General features: G+C 45.9%; 1 long non-coding RNA gene across 1 annotated transcript in view; it reads right to left on the reverse strand.

Moving 5' to 3' along the window:
* Nucleotides 1-2,411: 2,411 nt before the first annotated feature.
* LOC122476411 overlaps nt 2,412-19,877 on the reverse strand; it is a 59,223-nt gene continuing 41,757 nt past the window's right edge. Inside the window, exon 3 of the long non-coding RNA XR_006295484.1 lies at nt 2,412-2,690. This is a non-coding gene — a long non-coding RNA (uncharacterized LOC122476411). The remainder of the gene's footprint in view (nt 2,691-19,877) is intronic.

The raw sequence follows: 19,877 nt of genomic DNA on the forward strand, positions 1-19,877 counted from the left end.
TATCTAATTGTTCATCAAGCCCCATATTTTCACCGCTGAAATATCTTTATAATTCATATCCTCCTTGCAACCCCCCCGCCTTTGACTTAGTTTCGATCCTCACTATCACTTCACTGAATCATTGCTAACGAGGCACTACATGTTTACTATGTGCCGGGAACAGTGCTCAAACATTTCAATACCTTCTCTAAGTACAAGCTAATACCATCTCTGTTTCACAGACAAGAAAATCAAAGGCTTAAAGATATTAAGAAACTTGTCCAAGGTCCCCTGCTCGCTGGAACATGCCCTGTACCATGTTGGGTACATATTAGAATCAACTGGGGAGGGCGCCTGGGAAGCTCAGTTGGTTGGGCGGCCGACTTCAGCTCAGGTCATGATCTCACATGTCGTGGGTTCGAGTCCTGCGTTGGGCTCTGTGCTGACAGCTCAGAGCCTAGAGCCTACTTCAGATTCTGTGTCTCACTCTCTCTCAGTACCCCCCCCCCCACCAACTTGTGCTCTTTCTCTCTCAAAAATAGATAAATATTAAAAAAAAAAAACCAGAATCAACTGGGGATATCTTAAAGCCGACCATGTATCCCATCTGTGCCCCAGACCAATTGAATCAAAACACTATCTGTTTCTATAGCTTCAACTTTCTACCCAGATGTTCATGGCTCTCCCCAGAATATCTCCAGCTCAGGCCTGTTTCTTGAGCTCCAGGCTCTTTCCTCGGGTGATACTCCTGGGCAGTCAGAGTTGAGAACCACTGTCTTTACTGTCCCTATGCATAACTACGTTCTCTGCTCCCCATCCTGCTCCACTCAAACCTTCCTCCAGAATGCTGTCTCCTGTCCTTTTAAGCCACCACCATGATCGCACTACTCCAGCAGCCCCCCGTGATGATACAAGGAAGCAAATACTTCCCAACAGAGCATCCATGCCTCCATGGTCTGAATTCTCTCTCATCTGCCAGCTCCCTTCCCTTACTCTCTACCTGCAGCCACACCACACACTTGAGATTTCTGGTACTTTGCACATGCTGTTTACTCAGCCCGAAGTGGCCTTTCCTGCTTTTCTCTTCCCCAGCTTAACTCTCTAGCAAATAGCTTCTCTTTTTCCTTTTTTTTTGGAGACACAGTTAAAATGTCACCTCGACAACCTCCTTGGGTAGTATTAATGGCTTACTCCTTGTTCTCTTTGTAATTTGCCTCATGACTCTGAGCTGCAATGATTTCTTTACACCCTGTCTCCTTCAAAAGACTTTGACTCTCAAGAAGATCTGTGTCTTGTTCGTAATTTTGCCCCCATGATCTAGCCCGTGTGAGGCACTCAGTAAACGTTGAATGAATGAAAGAATGAATGAATGAACTTCAAGACTTTTGCCAGCTTTTGCTGACTTCTGTTGCTGGACTGTAGGGTCAAGAGCAGAGTCCTTGAGTCAGATGAGTCCAAATCCAGGTTCTGCCCCCTTACCAGCTGTGTGGCCACTCCCCAGACGCTAACTTTATTTACTCTGTCTATGATTTAGTCTCCTCATCTGTGAAATGGGGATATTGATGGTGCCCACAACTTAGAATGGTTATGAGGGTTAAATGAGATTAGTCCATAGCACTCAGTAATGTCCATTATCATTATGTGCTTAGAAAACAGCTTTCTAGTATATTGTGACCAGTTATGAAAAAAATCACATCTATATGTGTGCATGTGTGTATGTAAACGTACATGTGTGTGTGTGGGTGTACATATATATAAAGAGAATACATATAGATATCTTCATCTATATCTATATCTAAAGAGAGAGACATGGAAGAATGTTCATGAAGGTGATACTGAGTGGGTTTTTTTCACTTATATTTTTATTTATTGTTAGACTGTCTTACAATAAATATTGATTTCTGTATACACTTAGCCACTTCAACTCCCCAAATACAGCCACACACACACACATACATACAAACACTCTAACCTATAATAGGCGTATATAAACCCCACAAATGCACACATAAAACACACAAACACACATACTCCCTCAGGGGGCAGAAACTCTGAGTCCAGATGTGACCCAGCCTTGGGGACATTGAGAACGTGCCGGTGCAGAGAACATGTGGACCTCGGGCCATCTGTGGCTCTCCGCCAGGAGGGAGGGGCAGGCACGCTGCCAGCTCTGGAGCCAGGAAGTGACATTCCTATTCATCCAAGCCTTCAAGTAAACACCCAACCTGAGTGTCTGGAGACAGACCGCCCCCCCCCCGGGCCCCCGCCTCCCTGACCATGAAACGTGGGCCCTTGTAGGCACAGGCTGGCTACACAAGCCTGTTTCTCAGGGTGGAGGAGTGGGGTCAGTAGTAGAGGCCTCCAGCCCACAGCACAGCACGCAAAGGACAGTTGGGAAGTTTCTAGAATAGAAAGGAACTAACTAACTGCCGTCAGAAAAATGATTTATTTTTATTCTTGAAAGTTTAGGAAAGGCAAGCGGAACGGGATGGAAGGAGCTCCACTCTACACTTTAATTGGAAGTTCTTTATTTTTCCCCTGGAAGAGAAAACTTGTGATGACTTTTGAACCGGCTTCAATGCTTAGGCCTCAAGCTTGCTGGAGTTTACAATAGCAAATGTATGATCATAATCAGCCTGCCGCACGTTGGCATGCATTGTGACCGAGAATAAGCGGGTGCCACATGGCCTCCAGAAATCAAACTTGCTTTCCTGTTGAAGGGAGCAAACGATGCCGAGTATTAGGACAGAAATGAGGGGAATTTCTGGACCTGTGAGCCATCCCTGACCTTTGGAGAAGGACTTGGAGAGAGAAGCAGCAAGTAGAACAGAGCCTTGTCCAGAGTTGGAGACTCACACGGGTGGGCCCAGCTGCCAGGCCCCAGGCCTCCATTAAGTTTGGAGTCAGCATGGGGAGGTCACAGGGTCAAGGAGCTCCTGTGGAAAAGAAGAGGGAATCCCTAAATCCCTCAAGAGACATGATCTCTACCCTCCGAAGTTTATATTGTAATTGGGAAAATGAGATGGGCACTCATGAAATAATTAGAAAAAAAGTCTCCTTATATCGCCTTCACCCCTCTATCTTGGGCAGTGGAGACCCTACGTACTAAAGAAGTTTACGGAAATATATAGCTGACCAGGGCCACCAGGTACAGCCACAGAGGTCCTACCATGTACAATCTACATAGCCAGATCTCCTTCAACACTTGCATAACACTAATGATCCGAACCATCACCCAAAAGAGGAAGGGGCATAACATTAATATCCAAAATTTTACTAACTTGCAGCTCTGGTGAATGAGGACCCCAGCGCCTCCTTCCGCTGCCCCCAAGTTTCCCATTCTTCTGTTCATTCGCTCTCTCCTCCCTTCCTGCCTTCTTTCCTTCCTTTTTTCCTTTCCTTCTTTCCTTCATTCCCTCCCTCTCTCCCTTTCAGGTTTAGCATTTTAAAGTGCACAGTTTTGGGGGTAGCTGGGTGGCTCAGTCAGTTAAGCAACTGGCTCTTGATCTCGGCTCAGGTCATGATCTCGCGGTTCATGGGTTTGAGCTCCTGGAGCTTGGGATTCTCTCTCTCCCTCTTTCTCTGCTCCTTTCCTGAGTGTGCTCTTTCTTTCTCTCTGAAAATAAATGAACTTAAAAAAAAGCGCACAGTTTAGTGGATTTTGGTATATTCACAAAGTTTTGCAAACATCATCACTCATTCCAGAACCTTGTCATCACTGAAAAAGAAACCCTATCCATTAAGCAGTCACTCTTGTTCCCCTCTTGCTCCAACCCCTGGCAACCACTAATCTACTTTCGGTCTGAATGGATTTGCCTGTTCTGGACATTTCCTGTAAATGGAATCATATGCTATGTAGGCTTTTGCATCCGGCTTCATTTAGCGTGTTTACAGAGCCCATCCATGTTATTGCATGTATCAATACTTCCTTACTTTTCTCAGGTTTTTCTGGGCACCCAAGATGGTGATTCCCACGTGCTCAGGCACAGGTCTGCTCATGGACGTCTGCTCCCCAGAAGCCACTTGGGAAAAGTGCCTCACAGCTGCTGCCTCTGCCCAGTTTGCAGATGCTGTTCTCCCATCTCGGTTTCGTCATCTCGTATTCTTCAAAGTGGAAAACCCTAAGGTGTCAAATGATATTCAGTTCCTATCAAGTCCTTCCCCCTACATACACCAGAGCTGTGTCCTGTGCAGACTTGGGGACATGGCCTCCCTCCCTGCCTGAGCGCTGCCCCTGCTCCCCCAGGCCTTTCAGAAGATCCCACCTTCAGCTTGTAATGACAGGCTTCTCGGGTGCCTGAGGGAGGGGCTGGACTTCCTCTGCTTCCTCTCTCTCATTCACTCTGATACTCCAGACCAAGGTAGGAAGGAGCCCAAGACAAAACAAACACACCCTAAAACAAGGATTGATGTGAGAGTGATTTTTAAGGCTGTGTTTCCACGAAAAACCAGTAGGGGTGTGGGAAAGTAGCGTGGGGAGTACGTGGAAGCCCAGAAGGAACTGATATCAAGTGAAGTCCCACGGAGAGTAACCTGAGCCCAGTCTCCCCAGGGACCAACAGTGCACGTCAGCCCTTGGAGTCAGATGTTTGTACTCTGCACCTGTCAGTCACTGGCTGAGGGCTCCTCCTTTGGTGTGTTCAGTCCAGACCCTTTAGCTTGCAGGGTCCCCTGGCAAAGGACATCCTGACAGGCTGAGGACAGCCCTTTGACATAGAGACGCAGGTGTTGGCCGTGGAGAAGTGAAAGCAGATGGGCTCAGCTACATTAGCTCTTTTTTTTATGTTTTATTTTATTTTACGTTTATTTGAGAGAGAGAGAGAGACAGAGAATCCCAAGCAGGCCCCACTCTCAGTGCGGAGCCCAACATGGGACTCGATCGCACAAACTGTGAGATCGTGACCTGAGCCGGAATCGAGTCAGATGCTCAACAGACTGAGCCACCCAGGTGCCCTAAATGGCTTTTTTTTTAAACGTTTTATTTATTTTTGGGAAAGACAGAGAATGTGAGTGGGGGAGGGGCCACAGAGAGAGGGAGACAGAGGATTCTAAGTAGGCCCCATGCTGACAGCAGTGAGCCTGAATCGGGTGCTCGAACTCACAAACCGTGAGGTCATGACCTGAGCAGAAATCAGCAGTTGGACGCTTAATCAACTGAGCCACCCAGGCGCCCCTGGCTTTGGCTTTTTAAAAGGAATCCTGGGCAACTGAGGAGAAGAGTTTCAGAGTGAGGCCGAGAAGGTTCCCCTGAATTCTCATTGAGTTCTGAGTCTCAGTGGGAAGTCACAATGACCCCAGACCTAGTCTGTGCCTGGTTAACTAACCCCGCCACCAGGAGCCTGAGCAGACCTTCCAGGCTACAGCACGACTACTCAGGAAAGGTCCACTGGGGGCCCCAGAAGAATTAAGAGGAAAGGAGACAACGCAAAGAGGGGATATAAGAAAGGGCGAGGGGAAAATGGAGGAGAGTAGACAGGAGAAGATGGGGGGCGTAGGTAACACATAAAGAAGTCAGGGGTAAAGGACAGAGAGGAGACAGAGGCAGCCATGCTGGAGGGTGACAGGCACCACTGGCAGCTTCTCCTATGATGTTTGCAACCTAGGCTTCCGGACACTGGATCTATGATGGAGGCCACATTCGCCACATCCTTGTCAGAGCCCTGCTCTCAACCCTCCAGCTACCTTCCCAAATTATATGAGGGGGAAAAAGTCCAGGAGGGTCTCCATGGCAGTCTGACCTTGACCCCCACAGACCTCCCACAGACTTTGGGCTGAAGGTGGCCAGGAGAACCAGGAAGTAGAAGTCCTGATCCGGCCGGCAAACAGAGGGCCCTCAGTGAGTGTGCCAGCCTGTAAATTGTCCTTTTGTTTCGCGGGCTTTACCGAACACGGTTTTATTTCATGTGACTGTGCTATTTCAGGAGGAGTAAATATTGCCGGCGGTCTGTTTAAAAAGGCCAATGACCTGAAATGGGTTTTTTTTTTTTTTTTCCTTTTCTTTTCCATTTGAATTATCTCCAAAAGACAGGTCTGCCCAAGCATCGTGCCATTTTAATTCATGGGCTTTTACTTCTAACTTTCCCTTTCTGTCTTGTGTTTTGTTGAGCCGGAAAACAAAGGGCGAAAACAGAAGGGGATAAAGATACAGGCGCTGACCTAGGCCCGAGCAAAGAGGGGTAGATGTCCAGGGTGCAACCTGGAAGAGGGCAGGGAGCCATAGGCTCTCTGCTGCCTTAGCTGCTTCCGGAACTTGTGTTTGACCTATAATTATAGCCTCTTTCCTCTGATTTCCTCTGTGAAAATAGCAACATTCAGACTAAGCACAGAATAGAAAAAAGCCCTACATAAAGGATCAGGGATTTATAAATACAGTTAAAATTACAGGATTGTTACCCCCATAGTTCAGTTGTCTAAGAGTGGGTTGGGAAAGGGGGAGCACAGTTCTTGAAACTTGTCTCATGCCCTAAAATACCCAGGTGTGCCTCTTTAGGGGCCCTGTCAAAAATAGATTTGCTACAGGTTTTTTGCTTTTTTTCTCCACTAGGTGCCAATCATTGTAAGAATGGATGTCCCCGGCCAGGCACCTCCCACTCAGGAGTTCTAGTTTGACTTCTTAAGGATTCTCACTCATCATCTGATTGTTCAGGTTCTTCTCAACTCATTATCTCTAAGGAGGTGGAACAGGATATCCTTGTCTCAGCAAATACCTCCTAGTTTTCTGCACTTTTCCCCCTAGACAAACAAACACCATGTTCATGTTGGAATTGTCATGTTCTTATATGACTCAGCACCCTGCCCAGAGCTTACCCACACTGGCCCTCCCATTGGGATCTCTTAACTTGGAACAAGTGAGAGATCACCAGGAAAGTTCATCTCTGGTGACAGAGACTGTCAGATGGAAACATGGCCATGGAAAGTGGACTAGCCTGTTGCCGTGAAAGAGGGTGAAGCAACCGTGAATGAGAAACAGAGGCCACAGGCAAAGACAAAGGCCTGCCTGGTACTGAAGTCTTTGATTCTCATGGTTTCTGAGGCCTAGCTCCATGTATCCCTGATCTTTGCAAAGCTTAGATACTCAACCTTTCCTTGAATTCCACGAGCTGATACATTCCCTCTTTCCCCTAAACTAGTTCAAGCGGGTTTTTTTTGACTGTGTGCAACCAAAAGCCTTGACTAATAAGATAGTGCCAATGCTGAGAATTCTCTGGGGAAGTTGATGAAGCAATATTATCAGTGCAGCTTCTCAAAACTAGTTTCACAAAGGGCTAAGAACAATGTTTATATGATGCTGACTTTGAATTACTGTCACTGCTCTACTTTCCAGAAAGATGAGCCTTGGGAAGAAGAGTGAAAATATTCCAGGCAGCATGCATGACCCAGCTACCAAAGAAGAGGAAGGAACCTGGGGACAAGACTTGTGGCCAGGCCTCTGCCTTCATGTGGAATCACACATGAGCTTTCCAGATAGGAGATTTCCAGAAGAGAGCGCCAGAATTATCTTCCTATCACTCACTACAATGTCTTAACTCTCACTATGGGATCTACAGTACATTAACCCAATGTCCCACATCTGCCTCTTAGTAGAGCCAAAGAATAGGGACTGATCTTGGTCAGTGTTAATAGCTAACTCTGTGCTCAGAGTTGTCACCTGCATGCTAAATGACTACAGTCCCCTCTCTGTGTCTAGAGAGTCACCAAATGACATGATGGTGTAGAATATGCCCTAGTCTGGGCATCTGAGGACCTGGATTCCAGCTGAGTTTTTGCTGTCAGGCACTTAGAAGACCAGCTAAGCCTATGGGTCCAGTTTATTCATTGGCTAAATAGGGGGTCAGGCTAGATAATCTCTTAACTCCCTTCTTGCTCTCATGAACCATTACTCAAAGGTAAGTTCCTGGCCTAGAATCATTCTCCACAATGTACTCTTTGCTTTCCACCAAAACCAGGAGGGACAAAAAGGAAAGAGAACAAGAAATTCAGACATGTTTTCTCATGTTTAAGGTGAGATGAATCTTTTTACAAATTAAGGTTATTTAACATTTGATTTGATTTTTGATATATGTTTATTACACAAGAAATACATGTTTACTATAGAAAATTTAGATATAAATAAGTAAACAGGAAAGAGTTTCATCTGTGATCCTTCCTATCAAAGATAGCGTCGATATTTTGTGTGTATAAATGAAATTTTTTTTCTGCACACAAATACACATTTTTTTAAAGTGAAAATGGGATCAGAGTATCCATTTTCCTTTTCAAGTTGACCTCGACATACTGAAAACATCTTTCTATGTTAATAATATACTTATATAGCAGTGATTTTAATAGCTCTACGGTAATCTGTCGTTTGGGCGTACCTTAATTTATTCAACCAATCCCCTATACTTTGTGCATATATATACATACATACTTTCTGTGTGTGTGTGTGTGTGTGTGTGTGTGTGTGTGTGTGTGTATGTGTCTGTGTGTGTATTTTTTAAGACTTCTGTGTTAGCAGACAGTACAATTCAACATGATAAAGGATGCAGAGCCTCCACACCCTTCCCTGCGGGTTCCTGTGTTAGTCAAGCTCTTTTGCGCTGCAGGGAACCATTTGATTTCTCTGTACCACATGACCTCCTGCCACCCTGGTCACAACTGACTGGACTGGCATTCTCTCCTCCGCAAAGGCAGCCATCTGGAGGCTGGCCAAAAGCCTATGAGGGGCCTGGCAGGAGTCCTGTGCCCTGAGAGGGATTCCTTTCCTGGGTGGTGCTGAACAAAGCGAGCAGATTCTCCCTCAGGGTATCGAATGCGAGACCTATGAGCAACCTCCGTGGGGGGAGAGAGGGGCAGGCACGGGGATGAATCTGTGGGGTAAACCTCATGCGCTGAAATAACCAGCGGGTTATGTGATTCCTGGGGTTCACCCTCCGTGGCTCCAGGTGGCTTAACAAGGAGGGTGAGGCCGTGGTGTCTGGAGCCCGAGAGCCTGGGTTTGGATCCTGGCTCTGTACTTCTTACCTGTGTAATCTCAGGCTAGTCCCTTAGCCTCCCTGTTCCTGAGTTTCCCCGTGTGGAAAATAAGGACAATAAGGCCTACTACAAAAGGCTTCTGTAAAAACGAAATGAATTAATGTACATAAAAGGCTTTAGAAGAGTGCTGAGTACACAGGAGATGTATTTGTATCCTGCCCCTGCCGGTACTGTCTGCTCTACCTAGAATCTCGGGAATTTTAGGACTCTTACAGGTCACTCTTATCTTCAAGGACATGCTGATGACTTCAAATATCCTGCTTTTATTAGTTTACTGTCAAAACAATTTTTTTTAATGTTTATTTTTTGAGAGAGAGAGGGAGACAGAGCACGAGCAGGGGAGGGACAGAGAGAAAGGGAGACACAGAATTCAAAGCAGGCTCCAGGCTCTGAGCTGTCAGCACAGAGCCCGACATGGCGCTCAAACTCATGGACTGTGAGATCATGACCTGAGCCAAAGTCGGACGCTTAACTGACTGAGCCACCCAGGCACCCCTGGTTTGCTCTTGAAGTACTTCTGTTCTTTCCACCAGATTCCTCACTTCCTTAAGGGCTTGGGTTACGACTTAGTTTCCACTGTGCCCTCCACAGTGCCTTGTGCAGAGTAAGCGCCCAATACATGATTGATTCTGCCATTTGGTGAGAGAGTATTTTCCGTGCAGCCCCAGCACAGCCAGCTTGGACCAGCGTAGTGGTCAGCTGGGCCGGCAGCCCGGCTCCCCCTCCCCCACGGCAGCCTCCCCCAAGCCAGTCTCCTTGGATGGCAGGGCACCAGCAGCCCCGCTGGCAAGAGGAAGCCTAGTGCTCCATGCAGAGCCGAATTCTTGAGACTGGAAGTCGTAGCCTACTTCAGGTTGCAGACTTAGAAAAACATCCCTGCCAAAGTGAACCCAGAGCCTCCTTGACATGTGCCAGAGCTGACAAACTACAGGGCTACAGGGGCGCCTGGGTGCCTCAGTCAGTTAAGCATCCAACTCTTGGTTTCGGCTCGGGTCATGATCTCATGGTTTTTGTGTTCAAGCCCTGCATCGGGCTCCACACTGTTATCGCAGCGCCTGCTTGGGATTCTCTCTCTCCCCCTCTCTTCCCCTTCCCCACTAATTTTCTCTCTCTCTCTCTGAAAATAAATGAATAAACTTTATATATATATATACTATATATATAAACTATATATACTATATATACTATATACTGTATATACTATAAACTGTATATACTATAAACTATACTGTATACTATATACTATAGTATATACTATAGTATATACTATATACTGGGTCCAGTTTATTCATTGGCTAAATATAATACTATATACTATATATACTATAAACTATATATACTATATAAACTATATAAACTATATATATATATATATATATATATATATATATCCCTATAGGGTTACAATCTGTTTTGGGGACTCCTCTCTTCAGGGAAGCAGCAAACCTGCGTGCTTCCTGGGAGGGCCCCCAGGTCACACACTCTAGTTTCCCTCTTGGGGTGTCCCTGAGGCTAGAGCCCTGGACAAAGAATGGAATGAAGGCAGTGAAGGTTGCTGGTCCTTCTCAGGGCTTTGGTCTCCTCTGGACCCATGTGCTCACCTACCTGGACCACCAAACGTGGGCCTTCAACGTCTGATTGCTGAACAGCCCCTGGAGCCCCAGTTTCCTATTAGCTGGAGAGAGGCTCAGCTGAGCAGGACAACTAGAAAGGGAGGCACTCCAGAGGACAGACAGCAAGTTCAGTACCAAAGGTATTAGGGCTTACCGAGCATTATGCTGGGTGTGTTGTGTCGTGTTAATAATAATAGTAACAGCTGACACATACAATTGCCACCTGCCAATGACTATTCCAAGCATCTTCTACTTCTTAGCTCACTTAATCACTACCCCAAGTCATTGGAGTAGATGGTATTATTATCTCCATTTTACAGATGAGGAAACTGAGGCACAGAGAAGTCAAGTAACTTGCTTGAGTTCCCACAGCTACTCGGCGGCACACCCGGATGTGTACCTAATCCCTACACAAAAGCTTTTCGATTAATGTTTAAGTATGATCACGTATGCATGCACACATTTCATTCTCATGGGAACTTTGTAATGGCTAATAGCTTAATATGGGCCCATTTCATGGAGGGGAAAATCGAAGCCCAGAGAGGTGAAACATGTTCGGGTCACATAAGTAACCTGTGGTGGATTTCACACCAGGCTCATCTGGCTCTGTGACACCTCGACACAGCGAAGACCACATAAAAGGACAGGAGAATGTTAGTGGCCTTGGGAAAGGAGGCCATCGAAGACCACAAAGAATTAGGGATGTGCAAATCAGGTCTGCTGGAAATAGCAGCAGGCACAGCAAGGAGCCAGACCTGACTACCTGGTTCTTTGCTGGTTTCAAGCCATACCAACTAGCTAGATGGGTGAGCTGATTAAAGTCCCATGGCGGCACGCCTTTTAGAAAGGTGAACCCAGCAGAGCCGAAAACCAGCTCTAAATGCAGCCAAATCTCCAAACGGAAAAATCTCAAAGCTTTTCTCGCACTCTATACTCACTTTCTAAGCCATCTAATTTTTTTTCTTCTCCCTGCTGAGTTTGTTCGCCCCCCCCCCCCCCCGCTTCAAACTATCTCTGGCTCAAGAAAGTTGAGATTCTAGAACTCCAGAACTGGAGAGAAACTTAGCAATGATCTAAAGCACCTTGTCAAGGCTGCTTAGAGCAAACTACTGCTTCTCATTGTGTGTTTAAACTGTTTCTCCCTGAGGAAGATTTGCCCCTTGTTAATGAGACTGAGAAACTGGCTGGTGGCAGAAGTATTTCAGGCTCTTGCCTGGAATCATACAAAGGAGGCTGATGGGTGGCTGTCTGTTAAGCAGCTCGGGTCATGATCTCACACTCCGTGAGTTCGAGCCCCGCGTCGGGCTCTGTGCTGACAACTCGGAGCCTGGAGCCTGCTTCGGATTCTGTGTCTCCCTCTCTCTGCCCCTCCCCTGCTCATGCTCTCTCTCTCTCTGTGTCTCAAAAATAAATAAACACATTTAAAAAAAGAAGAGTACAGTTAAACAAAATAAATAAAATTAAACAAAGAAATTCACAAATGCGTAATGATAATACCATGAGACTGTGTTAACAGATACTTGTAAGCGGTTTTAGGCAAGCACTCAAACCAGAAACTATCAGTGCCTGCAGGCATCCAGAGACCTCACCAAGGAAGAGACCCAGGAGAATAACTGAGGTCTAGAGAAATTGCAGGCCTGAAGGCAGCAGGGTTTCTCAGCTGAAGTTAGGTAGCCCTGGTTTGGCAATCCACCTTTGCCCTTTCTGGCTGCGGGACCACAACCAGTGACACACCTTGGCATTCTCAGACCTTCTTTTCATTGTGCAACTGTCTGATTGGGTGGTTCCCTGCACTGAAGAGGAAATGAATGGTGACTAGAACATTGAATCCATAAAATGAATGACTATAAAATTGAGTTACACTTTACAGATACTTTTTTTTTTAATGTGTATTTATTATTGAGAGACAGACACAGAGCATGAGTAGGGGAGGGGCAGAGAGGGGGGAGACACAGGATCCGAAGCAGGCTCCAGGCTCCGAGCTGTCAGCACAGAGCCCAACATGGGGCTCGAACTCACAAACTGTGAGATCATGATCTGAGCCGAAGTCAGATGCTTCACCGATTGAGCCACCCAGGCACCCCATTTTACAGATACTTTTTAAACATTTTTTTTAAAGTTTATTTAGTTATTTTGAGAGAGAGAGAGAGAGAGAGAGAGAGTGTATGAGCAGGGGAGGGGCAGAGAATCCCAAGCAGGCTCTGCACTGCCAGCATGGAGCTCAACGTGGGGCATGAACCCACAAACCATGAGATCATGACCCAAGCAGAAACCAAGACTTGGATGTTTACCAAATGAGCCACCCGGGCTCCCCTATACTTTGCTGATTCTTATCATCGTCACCACCATTATCTGCACCAAGCAGTAACTGATTACCCAGCCAGCTCCTTTTAGAGAGGGAGGAGGTTTTTCTAACGCGGTGGAGGCTTATATTGAACTCAGCATCTCTGGTACTATCTACAGTGGGGCTAAGTTCCCAGCTACAGCTTTGCTGAGGCCCTGGGCTCCCAGTGGGGAGACTGGACTATGGCACCAATGGGCACATCAGGACAGTGATTTTTAAAAATTTTTTTTTTATGTTTATTTTTGAGAGAGACAGACAGAGCATGAGTGGGGGAGGGGCTGAGAGAGAGGGAGACACAGAATCCGAAGCAGGCTCCAGGCTCTGAGCCTGACATGGGGCTCAAACCCACAAACCACGAGATCATGACCCGAGCCGAAGTCCGACGCTTAACCGACTGAGCCACCCAGGTGCCCCCAGGACACCGATGATCTTAATCACACGTCAGTTGTTCCTCAACAGAAGCTGGCAGCTAACATTAGGTAAATGTCTGCTGAGGCCAGGCACCCTGATGACTGTTTTACACACCTTATCCAATGAAGCAGTACAGTATTATCCCCATTTTGTAGATGAGGAAACTATAAGAGATGAAATCATTCTCCCACGGTTTCCCCACTGTATTGTGATTTCCATGAGAGAAAGGACTCCTTTATTATTGCTGCCTCCCTCACACCCAGAACAGTGCTAGGCATTGGGAATCTTCCAGTAAAAACTTTTTGAATGGGTGGGTGAATAGGGTAGTAAATGGTGAAGCAGAGAAGACTATATTCTCTAGAAAGATTTTCCAGGCTAACTGAAAAAACTATAATAATCCACAGCTCCTTTAACCTTCTCTTTCTCCATGTAGTTCCCCATTGGTTGAGTGTTTTCAATGGGAAGCGTCTTACTACTCTGTGGGCGTACAAGGTTGGTTGCTAACTTTGGAACACTTGTGAATCCTGGGCTCAGAGTCATGACCGAGGCTAGTGAGTCATATTCCCCACACAAAGCTCCCTACACACTGGCTGTCAGAATAAACCAGAAGTTGCCATCTCGTCCCCCGCTCTGGCTGTCTCGTTATACCTTCCTAAAATGACGAAGGATGTTCTGCAGAGGGTGAGGTTGGGGTGACGGTAGACTTCTGGATACTCTTGCTCTCTGGAAACCTGCAACTTGCACAGGCTCTGCTGGAAGCCTCACATTCTACTGGAAGAGTCTGTCCCTCCTCTAGGATATCAGCGTGAACCCGTAGACCGTGGCATCTTTAGTGTAGGCAATGGCTGCAGGAATCCCACGAGGCCATTTGAGGGGGTACATAACATAACCTGTCACCAGGAGACCATTAGCCTCTGTGACAAAGGATACATTTTCTCATTCCTTACTCAGAGAGAAGAGTTTAAGTATACAAGCGCCCCTCGCCTGGGTGGCTCAGTCGGTTAAGCATCTGACTCTTGATCTCGGCTCAGATTTCACAGTTTGTGAGACTGAGCCCCGCGTCGGGCTCTGCGCTGACAGAGAGGAGCCTGCTTGGGATTCTCTCTCTCCCTCTTTCTCTCTGTCTCTCCCCTGTTCACATTCTCTCTCTCTCTCTCTCTCTCTCTCTCTCTCTTTTAAAATAAATAAGTATTCAAAAAAGATACAAGTGCCCCTGAGAGAGGAAACACATTGATTTAGCCACACAAAGGTGCAAACAGCTGATGGCAGACAGGAAACAGAGTTCAGGGGAATTAAAACAGGGGCAGAAGAGACTTCGCAAATTACTGGATACTGAAAATGCAATCTACTATCTCTCCTTCACATTGTGGGTTATTCGGGGTCCTTCGCGTGGCTGTGGCAAATGACTGAATCCTTGCTTCCAAGTCTGCCAGTGGGAGAAATAAAAAGCCAGGGAGAAAAGAGAAAATGTCTTTTGCTAGACTAGGTCACTTGTTACCTGCGAACAACACCGTGACCATGTCCTGATAAGTGGTGAGGCTAAAAGTTAGGGATTTTCATCTTCTCGTCAGATTTTAATTTGCATAAATTCTGCCATCCCCTTTATTAAAAAGAACGGAGCGTGGATAGTATCTGGCTGCGTGAGGACCCTCTGACTGGGTGAGCAGCCCCCCATGACGCTTCCAAATGCCGGTTCCTCTGCCAAACATGCCCCAATAGTTTCACTCCTCCTGACCAAAGTGGATAATGCAGGTGTAAGGACAGAGGGAGAAGCGGTGCTCTTAAAAATAGATCTGACTTAGTAGTCTTTAAATAACCGAGGATTGTGATATGAGAGAGGGCTACTTACTTTGAATCTGTATCTCTACGGAGAGCAGAATCTGACAAAATGGCCTCAACTGACTTGCGTAAAGCGATTTGGCCTCGCTGAGTAAGAACTTCTACAAGGTAAGAGAGCTGCTAAACAAGAGAATTTCCTTCCCTGCAGCAGAATGGATTCTTATTTGACCGAGATGGTCACTGAAATTCAGCCTACCTTGACACAGAGGGATAGAGTAAATCCTTGTCATTCAAAGTGTGATCCCCAGAAGCAGCATCGGCCTCACTGGGGAGCTTGTTAAAGATGCTGACTCTCTGGCCCCATCCTTGACCTACTCAATACGAATCCTTCCACCCCCACAAAATTCCCAGGTGAAACACATGTACCTCACAGACCGAGAAGCCGTCGACTAAATGACCTTTGCAGATTCCTTCCACCTGAGGATTTCATGGGCCAACTCCAGTTGAGAAGCGGTGAGGCCCCTCTGCAGAGGGGGACCTGGTTGCTAAGGAAGTTGGAGGCGTGATGTTCCCCCTCCCAAGTCACAGCTCTCCACTTGTCTGTTTTTACAGGATATGTTTCTCCACAACCTCAAGGGTACTATAGCTGAAGTCCCTCCCAACACACACCAGACTCCCTGTAGCAAATTCCTGGGAGACCACACAGCTTGAGAGTCTGGTTTGTGTTCAAAGGGACTGCAGCTGCCATACTCTTGAGGTATGTCTCCCTCAGGCCCATCAGAGACACCCAGAGCAAGGAGTGAGGCAGGTAGTCCAGTGGTTTGTATAGACCCTAGCTTTCCTCCCTGGGCCAGAACCACCTACACACCTCCCTGTTCATTCATCTGGGGGCTACAGATGGTGGTAGCACCCAACATCGCACCTGTTGAAGAATCCAAAGGCAACTCATAGATTTTCCCTAGAGGGATTTGTAAAAGTCATTATGCATAAATTATTCATAAATATAAATAAGAAAAAGAACACCCAAATCTCAGGTGGAGAGTGAGGGGTCTCAAGATAAGGTAAGCAACCCTCAAAGAGGATTTACTGCACGGACACACACATGTGGAGGAACGTGTCCACCCAGATGCTGATATCAACTATTGATTTGATCCATTTGGGCTGCTATAACAAAATACTATAGCCTGGGAGGCTTACACAACAGACATCTATCTTCTCACAGTTCTAGAGGCTGGGAAGTCCAAGATCAAGGTGCTGGCACATTCAGTTCTTGGTGACGTCATTCTTCCTGTCTTATAGATAGACACTTTTTCATTATGTCCTTACGTGGCCACTCATCAGCGTGTGTACATCAAGAAAGAGCTTTGGTGTCTCTTTCTTCTTCTTATAAAGGCATTAATCCCATCATGGGACCCTACCATCGTGGCAACATCTAAACCTAGTGACCTCCCTAAGGCCCCATCTCCAAATACCATCACATTGGGGATAAGGACTTCAAAGTATGAATTTGGTGGAGGACACAGATGTTCAGTCCATAACAACTACCAATGTAATAGACTTCAGAGAGGCTGTTTTAAAATCTGTATTTTTTCCCCCTGAAATGATATGTTCTTGGCTAATACTAATATTTTTTTAAGTATACTAAGACTATACTAGAGAAAAAATTAAAAGTTATGCATCTTCATAACAACTAGTAGTGCAGTAGAAATGTAGTTCATCAGTCCCTAGGGTGTCTGCACTCCACCATTTCAGGTCAAAGATGAGCTGCACTATTTATTCACAGTAAGGAAAGCAGTTTGGATCAGGGGCTCTAGAGTTAGAATGATATGGGTTCAAATGAGACTTTAGGGCTTGCTACCTATGACCTCTCCAAACTCTGATTTCCCCATCTATAAAATGGAGGCAATTGTAAGAACTTCTATCATCACATATCATTTTAAGTCATGTGATGGTTAAAATAAATAATATATGAAGTGCCCTGCTACAGAGTAGACATGAAATATACGATGGCTATTACTATCACTGCAGTTGCTATTATTGGACATGATATTTAAGTCTTTCTGGCTCATATACACTCTTTCTACCAAGAAACAGGAATTAAATTTCCTCAGTAGATGCCTTATTACCTTCTTGAGTTTATAAAAGGTCTCCTGCTTCCTGTATCTCATGGAACAGCCCAGATAGGGCTCTGCCCTTGGAGACCCTAAGAACAAATGTGGCCACTTATCTGACTACTGGCTGGAAGAACTCCTCCTGAATCCTGAGCTCCTGGTAAAATTTGTAGCACAAGGTAGGACTTGTTTGTCAGGAGGTCAGGAGATCTCCTCCACCTCTCTGACTCCCACTGTTCCACCCTGGTGAGCACTGATCTTCATCCATACCTCTTGACCCCTACCTGCCTGCTTCCCCTTATATGACACTTCACCCCTGAGCACATATCATGCACTGGCCTTCAAGGGTCATCTCTCCTTCATGTTAGCTTTCATTTCTGCCAGGATTCCCTGGGGTCAGCCATCTGAGCAGGCCCCTTGGAACATACCCAGTACTTCATGGATGGGTCACCTGTATGTTACCAGAGTAGAAGAAGGTATCATTTCTACCCTACCCTAACCATACCCCATGACATCAAAATCGGTTGTCATCCATCCATGAAAGACCCACATCCCCAAATTCTTTCATCCCAATTCCTTTGTCCAATGCTCTTAAAGCATATGAATGGCTTGGCCTTGGGCCCTGCTCCTCTCCTACTCAATCACCCAATTATCTCTTTCAGGAAGTTTCCTGCCTTCCTTCCCAAGCCAAGGGCCCCTCCACTAAATTTACCCCTATTATTACCCATTACACTGGAATGACTTGTGTCTCTGTCTGCCTCCCCCAGTAAACCAAGTTCCAGGAGGGCTAGGGCCATGTGTAATTCATCTCTGTATCCCCAGTATTTAGCACTGTGTTTAATCATAGTAAGAATGCAATAAATGTTGTAGAAAGAAAGAAGAAGGAAGGAAGGGAAAGATAGGAAGCAAGAAAGATGAAGAAAGGAAGAAAGGAAGAATAAGACAGGATGAGAGGTATGGGAAGAAAAAAATAATGAGAATAGGATGGACTTAAATCTATAGAATTCCCAATAGCCCTGAGCAATGAAGCTAAAACCCATCCTCCTCTATATTTAATCTTCCAATGTTTCCCTCCCTGTTATTAACATAAAAATGGAGTGAGTTTATAGAGACTCATTAAAATAGTTGGCTAAATAATCATTACATTTCCCAGAGCCCTTGGCCATCAGCAAGCCCTATAAAGTACTCTCTACTGACATCAGGGCATAAAACCATCATCAAACACAAACACTGCACTTTTTCCTGGTCACAGACACAGAGTCCATTCAAAGGTCAAGGTCAGTCACTTCTTGTGTACATGAATCCCCCACAGCTGACAAACATTTCCACACACATCCAAGGAGAGGGGAAGAAGGACCAACAAATTCTTAGGAGTTCCTTGTTGGTCATAACAACCTTATTGATCTCTCCACAAATGGAGAGAAGAAGGGGCCCAGAGAGGTAAACAGCAAAACAAAAAAGTCAGATAATCAAGAAAGTATCCACAAGTGTACACATACAGACACACTCAACAGATTAACTTTCCTAATACTGTTTTGCTCAGATTAATAATTAAATGGCCTTGTGTACTTTGAATAGAAGCCAACTGCTCAGCAAAGAGAGGTGACAGAGAAGCATATCAACGACATCAGCCTGGAATGAAGATTAGTCAGTACGCCATGCAGATAATCTTGAGTTTCTTGAATTCATTATCTATATCTTCTCTGCCTGTGTCTACCTTGGAATTTTAGAGATGGATTAGATATGAGGTCTGGAGAAAGCTTGCTCTACAAACTTTGGTTTATTCCAGTCATTTCGGTCACTGTTCTCTCTCCACCAACTAGAAGTAATAGTTTGACCGTGAAGCCTAAGCTAAACTTTGTTGGTTCTGTTTGGAGGACAACTCCTCTTGGCTTTGGGAACTAATCCATCTGGGTCCTCTCGTTTCATCAGAGCATGCCTCCTTATTAACACCATGAAATCTCTCTGAACAAAGAGTGTGTATTCCCCATGATTCACTTTGTGGTCAGGAATTTCATTACTGAAGGTGGAAATCATGTGGGAGGGGAGTATTGGAAAAAGTGAGTGTGGTTGTAGGAGAAGATACAGTAAGATAAAAGATAAATAGATTACTTTTTAAACACTGTCGAGTGCTAATCTAGTCCCTGGAAATAGAGGGAGAGATTAAACTAGAGTTAGCAGGAAGTCTGACATGAGCCCACCTAGTGTTCAGGTGAGGAAGGTGAGAGATGTGGAAAAGGAGCACAAGAGGGAGGAAGGCACATGCCACAGCAGAGGATTGTCCTCCCCAAATCAAAAGAGAATGGGTGCTTCCGGGAGATCAGATTGTCCTCCCCCGGGCACCTACCAGGCATGGATGCAGATGCCTCCCTGGGCCAGCCTTCTTCCTACCCTCTTTTTCCCTGCTTCCCTCTCTGCCTCTTTTCCCTCCATCCACTTTTATTGACCACCTGTTGTGTCGGGTACAGTGCAGGTGATGGGAATATGAAGGAAATATTAAAAGTCCCTAACCTCAAGTTATTGTTCGACAAACCAACAATGCGGTCATATCACAGAGCCTGTGTCAGTATGCAAAGTGCCAGGGCCAGGGGGGTTTGGTGGAAGCTGTGGACGTTCCTATCTGGC

This window comes from Prionailurus bengalensis, chromosome E4 (assembly GCF_016509475.1).
Source record: "Prionailurus bengalensis isolate Pbe53 chromosome E4, Fcat_Pben_1.1_paternal_pri, whole genome shotgun sequence".
Lineage (NCBI taxonomy): Eukaryota > Metazoa > Chordata > Mammalia > Carnivora > Felidae > Prionailurus > Prionailurus bengalensis.